Here is an 18,840-nt window from a genome sequence, read left to right on the forward strand (position 1 = left end):
TTTCTTCCCATTTCTAATAAGGACCAAGAACTTCAGATGAGAGGGTAGAGCAAATATACATTTAAAGGAATGGAAACTGACCGTTTTGCTCCTGGAGATAATCTGACCCATGGAAATTCTATTTTATAAGAGAATTCTAGAAATAGCTATTTCCTTTTTTTCAAACATTAATGTTTGCTTAATAATAAAATGAAAAAGTGAGTACTCTCTCAATATATGATGGTTTGTTAGTTACAAGTTGTAGAAAGCACTAGAGTATTTATATATTAACTTTGGAAAATATGCACAAAACAGAAACTAAAATAGAAGTAAAATGTAATCAGATATTCTAATATCTTCTTCTGCCACATCCATGAATCATCCTATGCACCCCTCAGGTACTGGTGCAGGTTACTCACCATGGAGACTCTTTCTCTAAACTGAGGATGCCTGGGATCCTCTGACACTTAATGCCAGGCAGAATACCTGGTTGATCCCAAATTATTAATGCAATGGGTTAATGAATGAATTGAAACAAGTTAATAAACACTGTAACATGTGAGTAAAGTTCCACACATATGGGGTTTAATAGTGAATAAAACAGAGGAAAGCCTCTACACCTCACGAAGCTTACCTTTCAATAGGGAAGTCAGGGAAATGTAAAAGATACATAAATATGTAATATTGCAGGTGGCAATAAACACATTTCCAGAAAGCTGTGTGGGTGATAAAATATATGAACAATAAGGAATTTAACTCCGTACACACACAAAGCTATTGTCATAGGGTGTTAATCAAGGGCTGGTATCTGTCTATTGTGTCTGAGATTGATGTTAGGTAGGGCTATGCAGGTGTGCCCTTGTCAGGGTCCTGTTCATCATTTGTCAACAACTTGGATAAGAATACATACTATGTGCCTAGAAAATTCACATGTGACACAAAATCAGAAAAAAATAGTGACAAGAGAAAGGCAGCATTTCTTCTGAAAGCAATTTACTTGCCTGAGGGCACACAGCTCATAAGTGATATAATCAGACTAGAACCTAGGCTTTCTAATTTCCCTACAGCAACACCTACCATGTGGAAAAAAGATAATGATAATAGTAACAGCAATTAATAATAAGATTGTATAAAGAGTAAAAGAGTATGTACAGCTACTTCTCTGGTTAACAGTATGAATTAAGGGAAGATAGAAAGTATGTTAGAGATAAATTAGTCCACCCTCACCCAAGTTACAAGGAAGACAATTCTTTTAGAGGAAATACCTCGGTCCAGAGTTATATCACTAAGGGTCAAGATCAGAATTTCTCACCCAGCCCCTTTGCTTCTTTCAGAGATGAGGTGGAGATGATGAGGAAGAAGAAGAGGAAGACAAAGAAGACAAAATCATTCCCTTTCCTTTTTACTACTTAGTGTTTCAGTGTTAACTGGGAAGGGGAAGTGTGTATCTGACACTCAAATGACAAGGAGAAATAATGGGAAAAGCTCAGACATTTTGACATCCCGTAGGAGTTACGTGTATTGGGGTTTAGGGAGCATGGTCCCAGGCATACCAGTGAAGGTTCCTTATGTTAGCAATTGGAACCAGACCGGTTGCTAATCTGCAGAACAGACCTTCAAATACAGGGTTTCTAAGTTTGAAGGTGGATTCTCTGTAGTTATGTGCAAAAAAAAAAAAATGGCTAATAAATTCTCACCCTTCTCAGAAATAGTGTCAGTTTTCATCTGAACTGCCAGGTGTCTGGCCCTCAGATAAGGCTGGTTTAAGGATCCTAGGCAGTTGATCCTCCATATTTTGCCAGCCTCTTATGACACAAAAACATTCTCTTGCTTTATTTCTAGGTTTTAGTCCTTCTGGAAAAATACTCTAAGAGGTTGTTTCTCATAAGAACCCATTGAGTAAGGCTCGGGTGGCAGTACAGGTTAGGGTTAGACATAGGAGGATATTAGATTTATCTTCATCACAGGGACAGAAGTTTCCGTGGTGTCAAGTGGCAGCTATTCTTCTTGGTCCTTGCTTTATTGACAAAGAATTCCTGGAGTCTGAACACAAGGTGTGAAGGGATTTGGCACAGGGCAAAGGCAGGGATGCTCTTCTGTAAAAAGACTTTAAAGGCCCTGCCAGTTTGCTTTTGAACTCCTACTAACTGCTTGCCAAAGAAACCAGCGTGCTAATGGAAAATAAAAAAAACATATCTTTTAATTTATCCCTCTCTTTTTTTGTTTGCTTGGTTTTTTTAATGACTATTCCTCTAGAGATATGAATTCCTAAAGATGTGACTCCACATCTCAGTGTGACAGAAAGAAAAGAGGGGGAGAAGGAGAAGAGTGAAAAATGGATGCTGGGAAGAGAGGACGGGGGAATCAGAGGGACAGATAGAGGGGATAGAGACATGGTGAGGAAGACAGCGGAATAGGAGGAGAAAAGAGATCTACTTTCCATGGCTATTGCATAGGGTCACAGTGAACTCCCAGTGTTTGTCTCCCCCTGACCCCACACCACTTCCCCCATTTGGAAGCAAGATTGATTGCTTTGTTATGATTATGGGTGGTAATATTTATCTAAATAGCACTGCTTTTAAAAATCTACTTATAAAATAGTATGCATCTACTTAAACATAATGAAAGGTCTACAAAATAGTAAACAGAAAATAAGACATTTACACAATCACTCCATCTAGAAATAACCATCTTTAACATTTGGTTCACATCCTTCTATGTTAGTGTAAGCATTTATTTTTCTACAACTTTTGCATCACATCATTAACATCATATGGCATAACATACTATTAGGGTACACCGTTTTATCAGCTTTAGGATATTCTATAGTTAATTAATTTTCTGACTACAGGGTATTGGCATTATCTTTTAACTTTAATAGATAATACTGCACTGCTTATCTTCACAGGTAAATATTTGCATGTCTCTAATCTCCTTGATTTTTCAATGGGAAGTCTTACATGAAGGAGCACTGGCTTATAAACAACAGGAATTTTGAGCCAGGCGTAGTGGGCACATGGCTGTAAAACCATCCGCTCAGGAGGCTGGGGCAGGAGGATTGCGAGTTCAAAGCCAGCCTCAGCAACGGCAAGGTGATGAGAAATTCAGTGAGACCCTGTTTCTAAATAAAATATAAAATAGGGCTGGGGATGTGGCTCAGTGGTTGAGTAACCCTGAGTTCAAACTCCAGTACCATAAAAAAAAAGAGAGGGAATTTTCTTAAGACTCTTGATATGAATAACTGTTTTCCAGAAAGTCTATACAAATTGCTCTCCTAGAAAGCCAGGTATATCTATAATCTCAGCTACTCAGGAGGCTGAGACAGGAGTGTTTCTTGGGCCCTAGAGTTGAAGACAAATCTGAAACCATAACAAGACCCTGTCTCAACCTCCACCCCACTGCACACACAAATGAGTGTCTTCTTTCCAAACTTTCAAAATAAGGCCAAACAGTATCTTCTATTTGATTCATATCTTCTATTTGTGTTCATTTGATAGGTGAATAAATGGTATACACTTTTGGTTTCAATATTTATTTCCCCCTTTGTGAGAGTAAACATTTTATGTTAATTGCTATTATTTAAAAAATGAATTGCTTCTTCATGATTTTGGTTGTTACAGAGATTATTTTATTCAAAATTTTTTCATTTGTGAGAATGCATAAAACATTTACAATATTTACCCACTTCTTGTAATATATTTTGACATGTTTTCCAGTTGGTCAATGTGGATGCTGTGTTCTTTGGGGAATTAAAATGACTGCTAAACAATAGAGGTCATCATCCCTCATGAAAGTTTGGTTTTGTTCCAGGGGAGCAACTAGCAACTAGTGTGTGTGTGTGTGTGTGTGTGTGTGTGTGTGTGTGTGTGTGAGAGAGAGAGAGAGAGAGAGAGAGAGAGAGAGAGAGAGAGAGAGAGACACACCTTAATTTGGTGAAGGCATGTGAGGTTTGCCCAGCAGAACAAAGATAGAAGAGACCAGAACTACTGGGGGAATACCACACCTCAATGATCACTCAAGTAAGTCAGTGACCAGGGAATACATTCTCTTCTGAGGTCTCCACTCCAGGGCAGACCCAAAATTGTTCTAAAAATAAAAAAATTATTGAGCAGAGGTTTCTGCTTTGCCTGTAACTGGCAGCCAGGACATTAATAGTGCATTGAAGCCTAACAGGGATCATTTGGCCACCATCTCCAAACCAAGGCAGAGAGATATCTAAATTGGGGAAGGACCACTAATAAAGGAACAATAGAATATAATCCACAATTGGGCTTGTTCCCTATCTTTTCTGGCCACTGCATTGGTTTAGCAACTGAACCATGTTATGGTTTAGATGTGAGGTATCTTCCAAAAACTCATGAATGAGATAATGCGAGAAGGTTTAGAGGAAAAATAATTGGGTTATGAGAGCCTTAACCCAATCAGAGGATTAATTCCCTGATGGTATTAACTGAGTGGTAACTAAAGCAGGTAGGGTATGGTTGGAGGAGGTGGATCCATGGGGATGTGCTTTTGGGGGATATATTTTGTATCTGGACAGTGGAGATCTCTCTCTGCAACTCTTTGACCACGATGTTCAGTCTCACCTGGAGCCCCAAGGAATGGGGCTGTCTATACACCCAGACCTCTGAAACCGTGAGCCCTGAAATATTATTTTCCTCCCCTAAAACTGTTCTTGTCAGATCTTTTAGTCACAGCAGCAAAAAAGCTGACTAAAACAACTGTGATATAAATAAATCTATGGTCAAGATAGAACAATTATTTTTTACAGAAGAACTCCAATTAGTAAATGTAGAAAAAAATGATCAAAATAAAATCTTCTGAAGAACCGACAGTAATAATTTGTGCAGGTCAGATAATTAATGAATACTAAAATTAGTGGATAAAACACAGAGCTTCAAAGTATCTGTTCCAAAATATTTATTAATCTTTACAGTTACTTTAATATATATTCACACCGTTTTTATCACTCCTCCTGCCAGGAGCTAGAGTGTAATTCCCTTTGTTTTGTTGTGCGTGGGCTAGATACAGCAACTTTCTTCTAACAAACAGAGAAGGGACCAAGAAAAACAGTAACTCTACAATGGAGAAACCTGGCAGACACTACCTTAACTGAAAGTTCAAGATCACCAACATCTGTAATGAGACATATCGATACCCTGTTCTCCTTGATGTGATGCGATGGGAAGGCCATATCATTTCTGTGGGGTCATTTCCAACAATCTATACTCTGTAATCATGAGAAAATATCAGACTAACCCAATTCAAGGGACATTCTATAAAATACCTGACTGGTGCTCTTCAAAATTGCCCAGGTCATGAGAGACAAGGAAAGATTGAAGAACTGCTGTAGAACTGAGAAGGCTAAAATATCATGACAAATAAATGCTATATGAGATTCTGATTTAGATCCTGGATCAGGAAAAACAATAATAGTAAAAAACCTGGAGGAATTCAAAACACCTGGTTGACTTGACAATATTCTATCAATGGGAATTTCTTAGTTGTGAACACTAGACAATGTTTTCACAAGATGGTAAAATCAGTCAGCTGAGTAAAGAGAAGATGGGGATCTCCTACTTTCTTTGTGATGGTTCTTTAACTCTACAATTGTTTAAAAATTAAAAAGAAAGTTAGGGGAGGGTTAAATGTATGCAAATCTCATAAGTATATCCTGAATTAGAACTACTGTAAATAAGAAAGCATCTATGTCTTACAAAATCAATATCATCATGTGTAATGGATTGGTTACATTGCCAATTTGCCACAGAAAGCAAGTAAACAACTGTATTGTTTTGGCTTTTATAAATTGATGATTCATAGACTTCAACAATCACAAAAATAAAGTTACATTATTTTTCAAAAAAAGTGATAAAGTTGGGATAGCATCTTTTATTACTGGGATGTACTTGACTCTGTATATGTTCAGAAGCAGGAAACAATGTTGGCTGCTACAGTTCTTATATATTGAGGATTTCCTGGTTAATACGGGAAGGGCCCCATTTCAGCAGACAAGAGGACCAGGAGCTGTTGCAATGGGGTCAAATGTGAGATCTGAACCTTGATGTTGGCTGTATGCCACATGTTTTAGATTCTCCTCTCTCAGGTCTCTTGTTTTCTTTGGCCACTGAATTGCTGAGGAAGGATAACTGTTCATAGGAGGCACAGGGAAGAATTGCTTTGTTCTCTTGGATGGTGATGTAGAAACTGTCTCAAGCACATAAATATTCTAACAAGTTTCATCTTGTCACAATAGAGTCATAAAGCTGCTCTGTTCAGCACATGATAATGGCTTTGTAATTCAATTATTGGTAGTATTTGTCTTCTGGGATTTATCTGCCTTAAACTTCAGGCACTCATGTAAAACCCTTTACCATAAATCTCATAAATGCAGGTTCTGTCCCCACCCCGGGGCATATCTTGCCATGCCTGTGAAAACCTTGACAGCTTTCTCTAAATTATGGAATTGTTCTGTTTAGAGGAGTTGATGTTTTAAGTGCCAGAGCCAACAATAAAGAACATTGGGACAGGTACATTTCCTCTGAAGATTCTCTTTAGAGGAAGATAGATCCTGATGGACAGATAGACAAAGTTCTATTCTCTTCCAAAAGGTTCTTTTCACCCATTTTTCTTAACATTTTTTTCAAAGAGATTCCTGACACTCATAGGAGGTCAGATGGAGTGACTTCTAAGTTCTCTTTGAGTCCTGATATTCTGATGCATAAACACACAGGACTAGTCACTTATATGGTTTCACTAATCCTGTTTGTTTTAGGAATTTCTTCTCTCCACTCTGCATTTCTTTTCTACCTACTCCAATGAGGCAAATCCTCAGTTTGGAGGTCTTCTCTACCCTCCTAACTTGAATTTACTATTCTGCATCATAGTTTTTACCTACTAAGACAACCCTATCTAACCTTTGATTGGAAAAATATCTAGGAATACCTCATCCCCAACATCCACTTATCATTTCTCATTCAGTAACCATGCATTTATTGGATGCCTTTTTCTTTTTTTTTTTTAAAGAGAGAGAGAAAGAGAGAGAATTTTTTTTTAATATTTATTTTTTTAGTTCTCTGCGGACACAACATCCTTGTTTGTATGTGGTACTGAGGATCGAACCTGGGCCACACGCATGCCAGGCGAGCGCGCTACCACTTTAGCCACACATCCCCAGCCCCGAATGCCTTTTTCATCCATACCAAAATATTCTTTTTCATTTCAACATCTTTTATATCAGTAGGTATCTTATGATTGTGTTAGTTTAATTAGCATTTGTCTTTTATTGATAAAATAATGTTTCATCTTTATTTAATTAAATGTTAGATTTGATGATATGTGGTATGTGACAGGCATTCCTCTAGGCGCTCTTTAATTAATTCTTCGTGTGTGTGCGCACGCATGTGCATGTGCACAAGTTTTCTCTTTTTCCTCTCACCCATTCCCCAGCGTTTAAGGATTAGCTATATTATTAACCCTACATTTAACATTTGGCTATGTTAACATTGGCTAACCCTACATTTTAGTATTATTGTTATAGGATATGGAAAGGGGGATATGACTCAAACAGAAGTTAATATACAAAGATAGACACTGTGACACATGGAAATTTTCTCATGTTTTGGGGGATATGCTTATCATGTTTTAAGATGTATAGTGGGAAAATCTCATCAATGGATTGCAACATAATTTTGTTTTTGTTTTTTGGTTCGTTTTTTTTTTTTTTTGATGGTATATATGGTTTAAAAAGATGTGCATAGTTGACCTATTTTCATGGGGCTTATTGTGGTGATTTTGCACTGGATCAATTTGGCTACGTTGGAATGCCATTTCCCAGAGTCTCTCTGCTTGTTTTCATGTTAGAATTAATCATAAGGAAGTAACAGTATATGCAGGGTTTGATAAGTAAAAGAGAAGCAGTAGTTATTTCCTAATGAAGGCTGGTTTGGCTAGACATGATCAGAGACAGATGCAGAGGGGTGGCAGGTTCTACTTTATCCTTGCTCTTCTCTTCCCAATTCCATACCTGGCTTTTCTTCCAGACTGACAATATGGTGACCTCAGGCTCCAAACCTGCTTGGCTGCAAACTCACTAGGCTGTAGTGCCTACTCCTCAGTGGAAGCTCCTCCTGAAGTTCTATCTAAGCAATTGCAAGCCCCTTGAGTGCAAGGGCTAGACTTCCTGTGTCATCATGGCCAGGATTTAGCTTTTAAAAGAACTCAGTTAATGTTAATTAAGTGAGCTGGGTAGCATAAAACTGAGCAGCTATAAAAAAAAACCTGGCAGCTCAATTTCTATGCATTGTTCCTGATTCTGGGGCAACAGAGAAGTAACTGTATGTACATATTAAAAATTCCCTTTGAAAATGGAATTTATCATATTGAATCAACATGAGATTGTCACATTTCAGCAAGACATTAATATTTAACTCCTCCCTGTTTCTCTTTTCAATAGTTACCATTTATTCATCACATATGACATGTGTTTAACCTGAATTACCTGATTTTAATTCTAACAACAAATATATCAGAAGAATACTCTTTTGTGATGGCCATTTTACTGATGAAGACTGTAAGGCTTAAAGAAGTTAATAGTTCCATGTCACACTCTTTAAAAACAGGTTCTAGCAAAGGCATTCTGACTCTAGGGCTCTTGTTCTTCAACACTGGTAATCGCCATCCTATTGACTAAAAGGCAATATTCAAAGGTGGCCCATGATTAGATGAGCAAAAGTAACCATCAAGAAAGCATGTGATCCTTAGTACAAAGCCCATTTCTTTAATTACAAATTAGGAAGCCTTAGTTAGGAGGATTTCCACCACCCAGACTTTTACTCTCTTCCACAGCAATGTTTTGCTCTCACAGGAATCTTAGTGGAAACCTAGAGAAGTGACTGAATCTCTGTTGCTCAAAGACAGAGGAACTGTAGCCCAAGGGGACAGGAAATCATCAAGATAAGGGAGACAGGAATCAATGGCTGCCTTTAGTGAATGAAGGATGCAGGACAAGAGATGCATTCAACATCTCAGCAGGGGACATTTAGCTTAATTTGTAGTGAAACTTGCTAATCATAGGAAAAGATTTAGAAGTGGAAGCAGGTGCAAGAGGGTTGGGAAACAGCACTCCTGTAGAGATCACTACCAGGCTTTCAAGGATAATGAAAATGCTCTTACCTGGCACTCCTGGTGCAGACTAGGAATGCCCCTCCCCCAGCACTGCCCTGGGGGTGTGATCTCCAGAAGGTTTTCTGCCACTGCTTCCTGTTCCTTAAGCAAACCTCATAAACAAAGGCATGGTAAAAAACAGAAGCCCTTAAAAATGAAGGCTGAGTAGGGCTCAGAGGCACACATCTGTAGGGTCTAGCTCAGAGGGCAGGGGCTCCCACCTAAAAGAGACCCTCGGGGAAAATGAGGGAAGAGTAGAAAAAGGATGGTCCACAGTCGGAAAAAAAAAAAGAGGTTCTGAATTGTTCTTCTCCAGAATCCCATATTCTGAAACATGCAAAGGATCTGTCAATATTAGCAGTCTAAGGCAGACTCCCTCTGAGAGCAGTCTAGGACACAGTCATTCTGTCTTTGATTGAATTCCTCTTCGGACATGCATACTCTTTAAGACAGACAGCCTGTTGAGTTCATAAATAGCCCAGTGCATAGAAAAGTGTGCCTTCTACCACTTAAGAATTCTCCTTCCTTCAATTTATACTTCGATAAAAGTATACTTTCATACTCCTTTCATGAAAGAAGAAAAGACAGAGGTCAATAATTATGACTGCCTAATTTAACAAAAGAAATCTATTCAAGATGGGTTTCTATTTGCATGTATTCCTGGGTTTATGTATGTGCATACATGTGCATATATGAAAACTCATTGTAACCTGTGTGTATGTGTATGCACACGTTTCTGCTGCTCTAGTTAGTGTATTGTATAGAATAGACAGAAACATTCAAAATGCAGAGTGTCGGCCCTTTTAAGGAACTTATCTTTTAGCAGGAAAGGGAAAGGAAAAAAATAAAAATGAAGTATTTGGAGAACATATTGAATGCTAAGTTACTTAATGACAATGATACTGTTCTAAGACTTTGTAGAAGGAAACTGAAGCTCAGTTAGGTGAAATATTTTCTTAGGATCACCCAGTTAGAAATTAGGCTGAAATTTGAATCTACTCTAAACATGTGGTCTTCCTACCAATCACATATATTGACCTGTAATGCAGGGCATGTGATGACACGTGACATTTCATTTGTAACAAAAGTCATGATTAAATTCACAGGAGAAAGAGATTCTTCTTGCCCACAAAATTAGGATAAAACAAAAAAGCTCCATCTTAGAGTCAGGCCTTCATATAAGGCTAATAAGGCCCCCCCCTGATGAGAAGGATCTTCACACACCATCCTTATACACAAAGACTAACACTGTCCGGAGGCACAATAGGTGTAAAAATTAACCACTGTTAACATGGATTAGAACAGTTTATAACTAGGTGGGAGCCTACATAAAACCAAAGATTTAAGAAATAGAGAATGGTCCATAGACTTATTATTACATAGACTTACTCTCCTGGCATTTAGAACTTTGCAGATGCAATTGAAGCGAGCAGCAGGTCTCAAAGAGAACATGCAAGCTCAGGTGTGCAAGAACTGAGTTAGGTTCTTCCTCTTTCCAGGTTTGCATTGTTAGAATGAGGAATGAGGCAAATTCTGCACGGGGGGACAAGGATGGAGAGGCCTTTCACTCTTTCCAGTGGGAAGTGGGGGTGAGGAGGAAGAGGAAGTGGCAAACATGACATCAAGAAGTAGAACCTGTGGGACTTGGAAACCCAAAGGTTCAAGAGGAGGTAAGGATCTGAAATGTAAAGGCTGGGATGCAGGGAATATCGGAATACAGAGGCCCATGAAGGAGAGAGAGAGAGAAAGCAAGCCAGCTAGCTGGCTGATTGTGAGTGGTGACAAAACTCCACTGCCACCTGGACATAAGATTGAAAGTGAGTGATGGATTCACTTAGGAATGCTTTGCAAAGATCTGCTTCATAGCTTTGGGGAAAGGATGAGGCGGAGTATCTTGTTTGAAAAAAAAAAAAAAAGAAAGAAAAGACCAACCAACCAAACAAACAAATAAGCAAAAAAACCCCCAGCCCCCTCCCTTCCTAATATGCTACCAACATATCTGGCTGTTTGATAGGGACTTCCTGCCTGCCTTTTCTTTCTTGCTTGCTGGATTCCTTCCTTCCTTCCTCTTTGGGACATTATTAGACTCCATTCCAATTCCAGTGTGTAGGATGTGGGGGAAAATGCAAAGCTCAGTTTCTTGTTATTGAATACACTAAATCCATCTGAGGAAAGGGAGACGGGCTATAGTCATCTCATGCCATGTCCTCTAAATCCCTTTGAGATTTTAGAAGACATGACATGTGGGTGGCTTAGAAGTGTTAGTACTTCTGAAGCCAGATTTAAAGTTAGGTAGTCAGTGTAGTTAGGTAAATCGGGTCTAATACGGAGTGAAATCTAAAATGGAGGCCATGCTGAGAATGATTCCGGAAATGCAGGACAACTCATGGAATGTTAATGAAGTCGGAAAAGGCCCTAGGCCAAAGTCCACCTCAAAGAAGTGTTAATGAACAGCCCCCAGCAAACTTAAAGATAGCCCATCACAAAGAAGTGTCCCACCCCTCAGGCCTTCCAACCTACATTCCATCCATCCCCAAAACTATAAAAAGGGGAAACAACCGCACTTCCCCGGATTCCACCTCTTGGGTCCCCTTCTTCCTCCAGGAGAAGTCTTTTCTGCTGTCCTTTAATAAACTTCCAATTTCTCCTCTGACCTTGCCTCGGAGTGCTTCTTTGGTGTTATTCTTCAACATCGGGGAAGCAAGGACTCGTCACCTGTCAACAGCGGTAACACTTCCATGTGGAATAGCCAGTATATTTCAGTGAAAAAGGAGGGGCATGATGACTCTGTGTGTGTGTGTGTGTGTGTGTGTGTGTGTGTGTGTATCAAACTAATCGTGAAATCAACAAGTGAGATGGGGCAGGGGACTGGAATGGACTCAGTAGCAATATTCAACAAGATTTTAAGAATGAATAGCAGTAATACAAGTCAGAATCAGAAAGAAACTATTTTATATTCCATAGATAGATGTGTGACTACAATATATTTTTGCAAACCTGATATCTGAGGCTACAGGAAAGAGTCCTGGACAGGCACATTAGGCCAGGTATGCAAAATATCTTCCTATGTAAGAGTTTGAAGTAAGAAGAGAACTGGAGATGAGCTGTATGGGCTATTGGTGTGTTGGGGGTCATGAAATGGAAATCTATGATGGGCATGAGGAGCACAGGCTCCTTAGACATAGCCTAGGTTTAAATTCTATCACCATTTCTAATAATAAGTGACATTTTGCAAAATATTTAACCTCAATGGGACTGAACTTATCTACTTACCTCCTACTTATTTCTGATCTGCACTTAGTATTAAAATATCTACAGATAATATGATCTCTTGTTGGCACCTTCCCATTATTCTCTCCCCTTTCTTGGGTAGAAGCAGCTCAGTCTTTCCTGAGGATTTACCATTCCTAACTCACTGTCCATGTGGCTTATTAAGGCTGATTCTACCCCCAGGTATGTCTACGAGCCTGTTACCTAATCGGGCCCATAGATTTAATTCCAGGAGTTTTTCTGAAACAAGTACTAAGAAGGTATTTTCTTTTCCTGAGAAGATATAAGCTGCCAGAGGCCACTACAAAGACAGAGTCTGCCTGAGAGTTAAGCTCATACAGAGGAGAGTGGAGCTGAGTGACAGGGAGAGATCAGGATCTGAGCCATTTCATAAGCCTCTGGATCTAGTGCAGTCTTGATAAAGTTAGACCTTCTGATATTTCAGACCAATGAGCCAATATTGTTGAATTTTTTTTTTTTCTTAAGACAGATTGCATTTTTTTATCACGTCTTGAGAGGAGTCTTGATCAAGAAACAATTTCCCATCACTAATTTTGAGGACTCATTTAATAATATAAGCAAAACACTTGGCTCCAGGCTTGACCCACCAGAAGTGCTCAATAAATGGGACTTGCAAAGATATGAAATGAGCAATCTTGAACTATGGGAAGCTGACCTTGAACTATGGGAAACAATGAGGACATCGTACATGCTCAAACACATTGAATATAGGGTTTAAAGCATTAATTTATCTCTCTGATATATAATACAGCTGTCAAATGACCGCTGGAAAATACCATTGAAACAGGGCTCGCTTTCCAAAATAACAAAGGTTCATTATTGAGCAAATTCTTAATTTTCTATACATAAATTAGTCGCAGTAAATATGGAATCACCATTCATCTGTCCTTGATACCAGTCAGCTTCATGTATAGCATGCCAGCATATCAATAATATAAACCTTAATTATTATTGTCAGTCAGTTAAAAGATTCCCTTATTTTTGCATACTTACTAGATACCTGAGTGGCTTATAATGAGAACTAGTTTATTGCTTTATCCTAAACTCAGAAGCCAACAAATCACATTCTTCAACCTCTTATAGTGAATTTGGCTCTTGGCACAAGCTTCACTTATTTGAGACATCTGGGTACCACTGACCCTTTAATTCCATGTTCTTCAATGTCAAAAGCAACACCTTGACTTTTACATAGAGAACTATTAAATTAAAGAATATGTCATTTTAGAGTTTAAATGGGGCCTTTTCTCTACCCATTTTTTTTTAATGGGGGGATGCAAATGGGAAAGAAGTCTTGAATTTTGGGTTGATCCAAACAACTACCAGCAAGAAACAGAGACTATACTTGAAAATCTGGCTCTTACATATTATGCACGCTGTGTTCAATAAACTATATCACTTTTCTGATTTGTCAAAATGGGGATCATAACCACTATTTCACAATGGTGCTATGAAGACATGAAGACCAATTCCAAGAATTGATGTACACCTAGACCATTAGAGTTACTCAAAATACAAACCCCTGATGGAGCCTTATCTCAGATCTCCCATCTGCATTCTTCTCCCTTTGAGAATCTATGCTCCCTTCTTAAAATAACAGTCTTTTAAAAAATGTTTTCCTTTTCTTCTTTAGAAGTCATATCGTTTCCCCCATCTTAAGTCATGCAGTAAGACTGGGTTCAACCCCACCCCTACTTCAGTCTCCAGGGTAGATCTGTGTCTGGCCTCCGTGGGTAACGTGTTCTTGACCCAGGCCAGGACACTCAGATTCAATTCCTGGAGAGAAAGGAATTGTGAGGCACGGTGGGTGAGGGCACTCCTAAACTGCTAGGTTGTTAGTCTAAAGATGGCCGTGTCCACCATTTCCACAAGATGGGGAAGGCCAACCTGAGAACGGACACAAGGTGGGGGAAAAGAACTGATAGATAAAATCCATCATTCTTAACAATGTTATTACTGACAGTCATGGAGCACTTGCACAAACAAGTCTTAGGTACCCCGCATGAAGCATCTCATTTAATGAAGGAGGTATTAATAATCCTACGCAGGAGAAAACTGAGGCCACAGAAGTGACTTAACTTCTCCTAACCCCCTACTTAGCAAATGGCAGAGCTGGAACTCAGACTTCAGTGTCCCTGAGGCCTTATTCTCCAGGCTGCGCCATCTCCGAGTTCAATAGACTTCTCACATGGGAAAGAGAAGACCACTACTGCTGTCAGGTAAATAAAAAGGACATCTATTCCATTAATGGAACTTCTGTGCCAAAATGCGTTTTCTATGATGTCCTGTGTCAGTCCTGGACGCAGACTGAACTCCTTGGAAGAGAGTTCATATTTATGGTAGTTATGACAGCAATTGCTGTAATAAGATAAGAATGAGCTGTTTTATCTCATAATTATTTGACAATTGTCATTTCAGGGGTGGCATGGCTATTGTCATCCCCAAATAAAGATAATTCTGAAATGCATTAGGTGATTTGGAAAAGATAAGATCTCATCTTCATTTTTCCTCTATGGCAAGTGTGATGCTATTACCCATGATCACTTAATGATTCAGTGTAGCACAAAGAAATCCCTCTCAAGCCTGTCTATACTTCCAGAGCCAAGCTCCAAGCAGAAATGATTAAAGCAAGTTTCTTTTAATTAAACTTGTCGAATAATCCTAAACAGCCTTTTAGTTTCTATGTACTTTGAAGCAACTGGGTTCCAGGAATGGGTCTAATAGGTATTTCTCTGAAGGACAACTTTTCTGCTGGCATCAGGAAGTAGCTCAGAGTCAGAACACAGGCCATGTGGGCAGAGACCAAGAGACTTCCATCAACAGCCATGGCACTGTGCAATTTATAAGATCTCATCCCTTCTCTGAAAAATACACCCAAGCTTAAAGAACTTGAGGGGTCCTTTGCCAAGTCCAGTTGGAGAAATATACAGGCAGAACTATGGCCAAGGGAGCTTTGAGTATCTGCCACTCATCTGCCCAAGTGGACTAGACGTCCAGGGCTCACTGCTCCAACCCAGAAAAGAAGGCCAATAGGCAGAGGCAATAGTGTCCGCTGATTTAGGAGAGCATGGTCTTTGGAGACAAACAGCTCACATTTAAATCCTGGCTTTTGCTCTTTCTAGCTGTGTGACCTTGGCCAAATTACTTAATCTTTCTGTGCCATAGATTTCCCATCTGCTGATGATAATGAATGGCTTCCTTCAGAAAGCTGTTATGAGGATTAAATAGCTTAAGTTTGAATAGTGCTTATCACACTGCTAGGGCTTGAATGGAAAAGATGTGTCTTTTTGCTCCCAAAGGAAAAGAGAAGGAAGTTTCATTTACTTTACTTAACAGACATATTAATTAGGATTCATACACAATAATGGGAAATGCTTTTATAAAGATAATAATTTTTGACATTTGGTTACCACAGCTTTGCTAATAAAGCTTCCAAATAGAAGACCCCTCTTTTTAAGGAATAGATAGGAAAGGACATGGTCTATTCATCTTATAGTAATGCTATGAGCAGCTAAGACTTCCAGTGAGCTATAAAACATTGTGCATCATATATCACATACAGGGGCAATATTCTCATCCCAACTCCTTTTCCTTGTCTGTCACAGTAGTCAATTTTTGTTTCTTTGTTTGTTTCTACTGGCAGGAACAAACCCTGTCCAGTTCTCTGAATGGGTACCATCTTCCCTTTAGTGCTGGGTACCACATACACATTTGTAGTCCCTTAGAAGCCTGACTTGAGTAACAATTGGTCCCTCATAACTCTCCCATTGGCAAAGCATTAAGTCCATATCTAGGAGGAACTGGGAGAGCCCATTCATTTATTTCATTCTTTCATTTATTTATTTTCTGAGACCTTTCTCTGTATATTAAACACCAAGAAAAGGAAGAGAATGTTAAAAAAAAAAAACTGACATTATAAGTTTTAGGCAAAATTACACAGAGATCAAATGGTGTCCTGAATAAGAGAGGGTGGGATGCTAACCAGAGGAGGGAACCTGTGGAAGCAGCACAGCTGAATTTCTGGTCCTGGGAGGGGTCAGGTCTCAGGTCTCCCTTATCAAGAGGAGCAGCAGGAAAGAGGTGAGTAGCTTCTTTGCAGCAAAGGTTTCTTTGGGTAGAAAAATCTCATTTTGAGAGGTGTTTTATGGTTTAAATGTGAAGTGTGCCCCCAAACCAAAAACTCATGTGTGAGACAATGCAACAAAGTTTAGAGGTGAGTTAGCTTCCACATATTAGTGAAAACATTTGACCTTTGGTTTTGGGGGATTGTCTTATTTAACATGATAGTTTAAAGTCATTCTTCTTTATGGCTGAATAATATTCCCTTAAGATGACTGGGTTATGAGAGATTTAACCTAATCAGTACATTAATTTTCTGACAGGGATTAACTAAATAGTAACTCCAGGCAGGTAGAGTGGGCTGGAGGAGGAAGGTCCTTAGGTACAATGCTTTGAGGTATATATTCTGTCTATGGTGAGGGGAGTCTGGGTCTCTCTGCTCTCTGGTGCTATGTCCTGAGCCATGTTCCTCAACCATGCTCTTCCACCATGATGTTCTGCCTCACCTCGGGCCCCAAAGAATGGAGTGGGGCCATCAAGGGAGAGAGACCTCTGAAACAGTGAACCCCCAAATAAACCTGTCCTCCTCTAATTGTTCTTGTCAGGTCTTTTGGTCACAGAAGTTCAAAGGCTGACTACAGCCACAGGGGAGGAAATGGTATCAGTCCATACAGAAGTCCCTCTGTGTGATCTCTGAGGCAGTTCATTTGCAAACGGCTTGTCTTTCACTTTTCCCGGGCAGTTTCATTTGCTTTTTAAGAGATTTCTCTAATGCAGTTCTCTGGCTTTCAACTCCCACGGGAATGTTAGGGCAGTGTTTGGAAATGAGAAAGATAAAAATGCATTCCTCTTAGAAGTTCGTCTAGAAGGAGGGGAGCTGGCATGGAGGTGGGAGAAGTTATGTGCCTCATGGAGGCCATCTGCATGTTTTGTCCTTGGAGGCAGCATGGCCCCAGGAGAGGGCAGGGAGGTCCTTCCACTGCCCTGGTTGCAGGGAGCTCATTCTCCTTAAAGGTCACTGTCAGATGATTCTGGACAATGTGAGCAGGAGTCCAGGGGATATTACACTGGTCTGAGCAGGTCACTTGTAGCGCTGTTTACACCAGCAAAGGCCTGGAAACACGGCAGATGATTTTTCCACAGTCAGATTAGCTGAGCTGGGGCCCAGGGAAGCACATATTTTGGCAGAAGTGTGAATGTAAATTTGAAAGGTATTGATAAGTTAATATTAAAATTACAACAAAATGTTCCAAACTTTGCTTTTACTTTGCTAGGATCCAGGCCCTCGGAAACACAAAAGCCAATATTATGTTATTTCCCTTCTTTTCGAGTTCAAGTTCAGCCACCCATTCCCACAGAGGACACTGCTAATTTAACTAAGGAAGGTTTAAAAACAAACAAAAAACAAGCAAAAAGAACACTGTTTTCTTTGCTTTCTTTATTTCTCGTGCTGTTCTTTCCCCGCCTCTCCTCCCTGCTCCCATATCTCTTGTTTTCCATATATACATCCCATCAACATATGTAGGTTATTTTCTTTTTTAATTTTTGATGGTGTGAGGTTTGAACCTAGCGGCGCTCTACCACTGTGCTACATCCCCAGCCCTTTATTACTTCATATTTTGAGACAGTCTCACTAAATTGTCCAGCTGGACTCAAACTTGCAATCCTCCTGCTTCGGCTTCCCAAATCATTGGGATTGCAGGCATGTTCTACTGTGCCCAAATATGTATATTTTTTCAATAGTGTTATGATTCATCTCCCATATATATTCTTAAAATAAAACGATATGTAACTATTTTAAACACATATAGATAACAATATACTCTAACAAGCGAGGCACAGATAGATCATTGTGAATAAGCAGCATTTATGTGAATGCAAATACCTGTATTTGTGTAGGTTATGGGCTGAATATTTATATCATCCTGAATTCACATGCTAAAGCCCTCACCTCGACTGTTGTAATAATTCTTGGATGTGGGGCATTTGGTGATCATTAGAGTTAGGTAAGGTCATGTAAGTGAGGTCTAAATGATGAAATTAGTGTCCACAGGTGAACAACAAGAGAAAGAAAAGCTCTCCTGCATTCCACCATGTGAGGACACAGCCAAAAGGTAGCCATTTGGGAGCCAGGAGGAGGACCTTGCCAGGAAACAAACCTGCAGGCACCTTGATCTTGAGCTTTCTGGGCTCCAGGACTCTGTTTAAATCTCCAGTCTGTGGCATTTTGTTACAGCAGCCTGAGCAAAGTAAGACCATCTAAGTATACATGCTTGGTAATTCAAAGACTATTTCTGGAAGGCTAAACAAGAAACTAGGATGACTGACTGTGTCCCAGACTGCAGGAAG

The 18,840-nt window shown here is 39.5% G+C and overlaps 1 protein-coding gene across 5 annotated transcripts in view; it reads right to left on the reverse strand.

Annotated features, from left to right (window-relative positions):
• The window catches only part of SORCS1 (sortilin related VPS10 domain containing receptor 1), a gene marked incomplete at its 3' end in the record, with an annotated part of 491,305 nt that overhangs the window by 136,339 nt on the left and 336,126 nt on the right, over positions 1-18,840 (reverse strand). The gene's annotated exons all lie outside the window — the stretch shown is intronic.

Source organism: Spermophilus citellus (assembly GCF_964194105.1).
Source record: "Spermophilus citellus genome assembly, chromosome: 15".
NCBI lineage: Eukaryota > Metazoa > Chordata > Mammalia > Rodentia > Sciuridae > Spermophilus > Spermophilus citellus.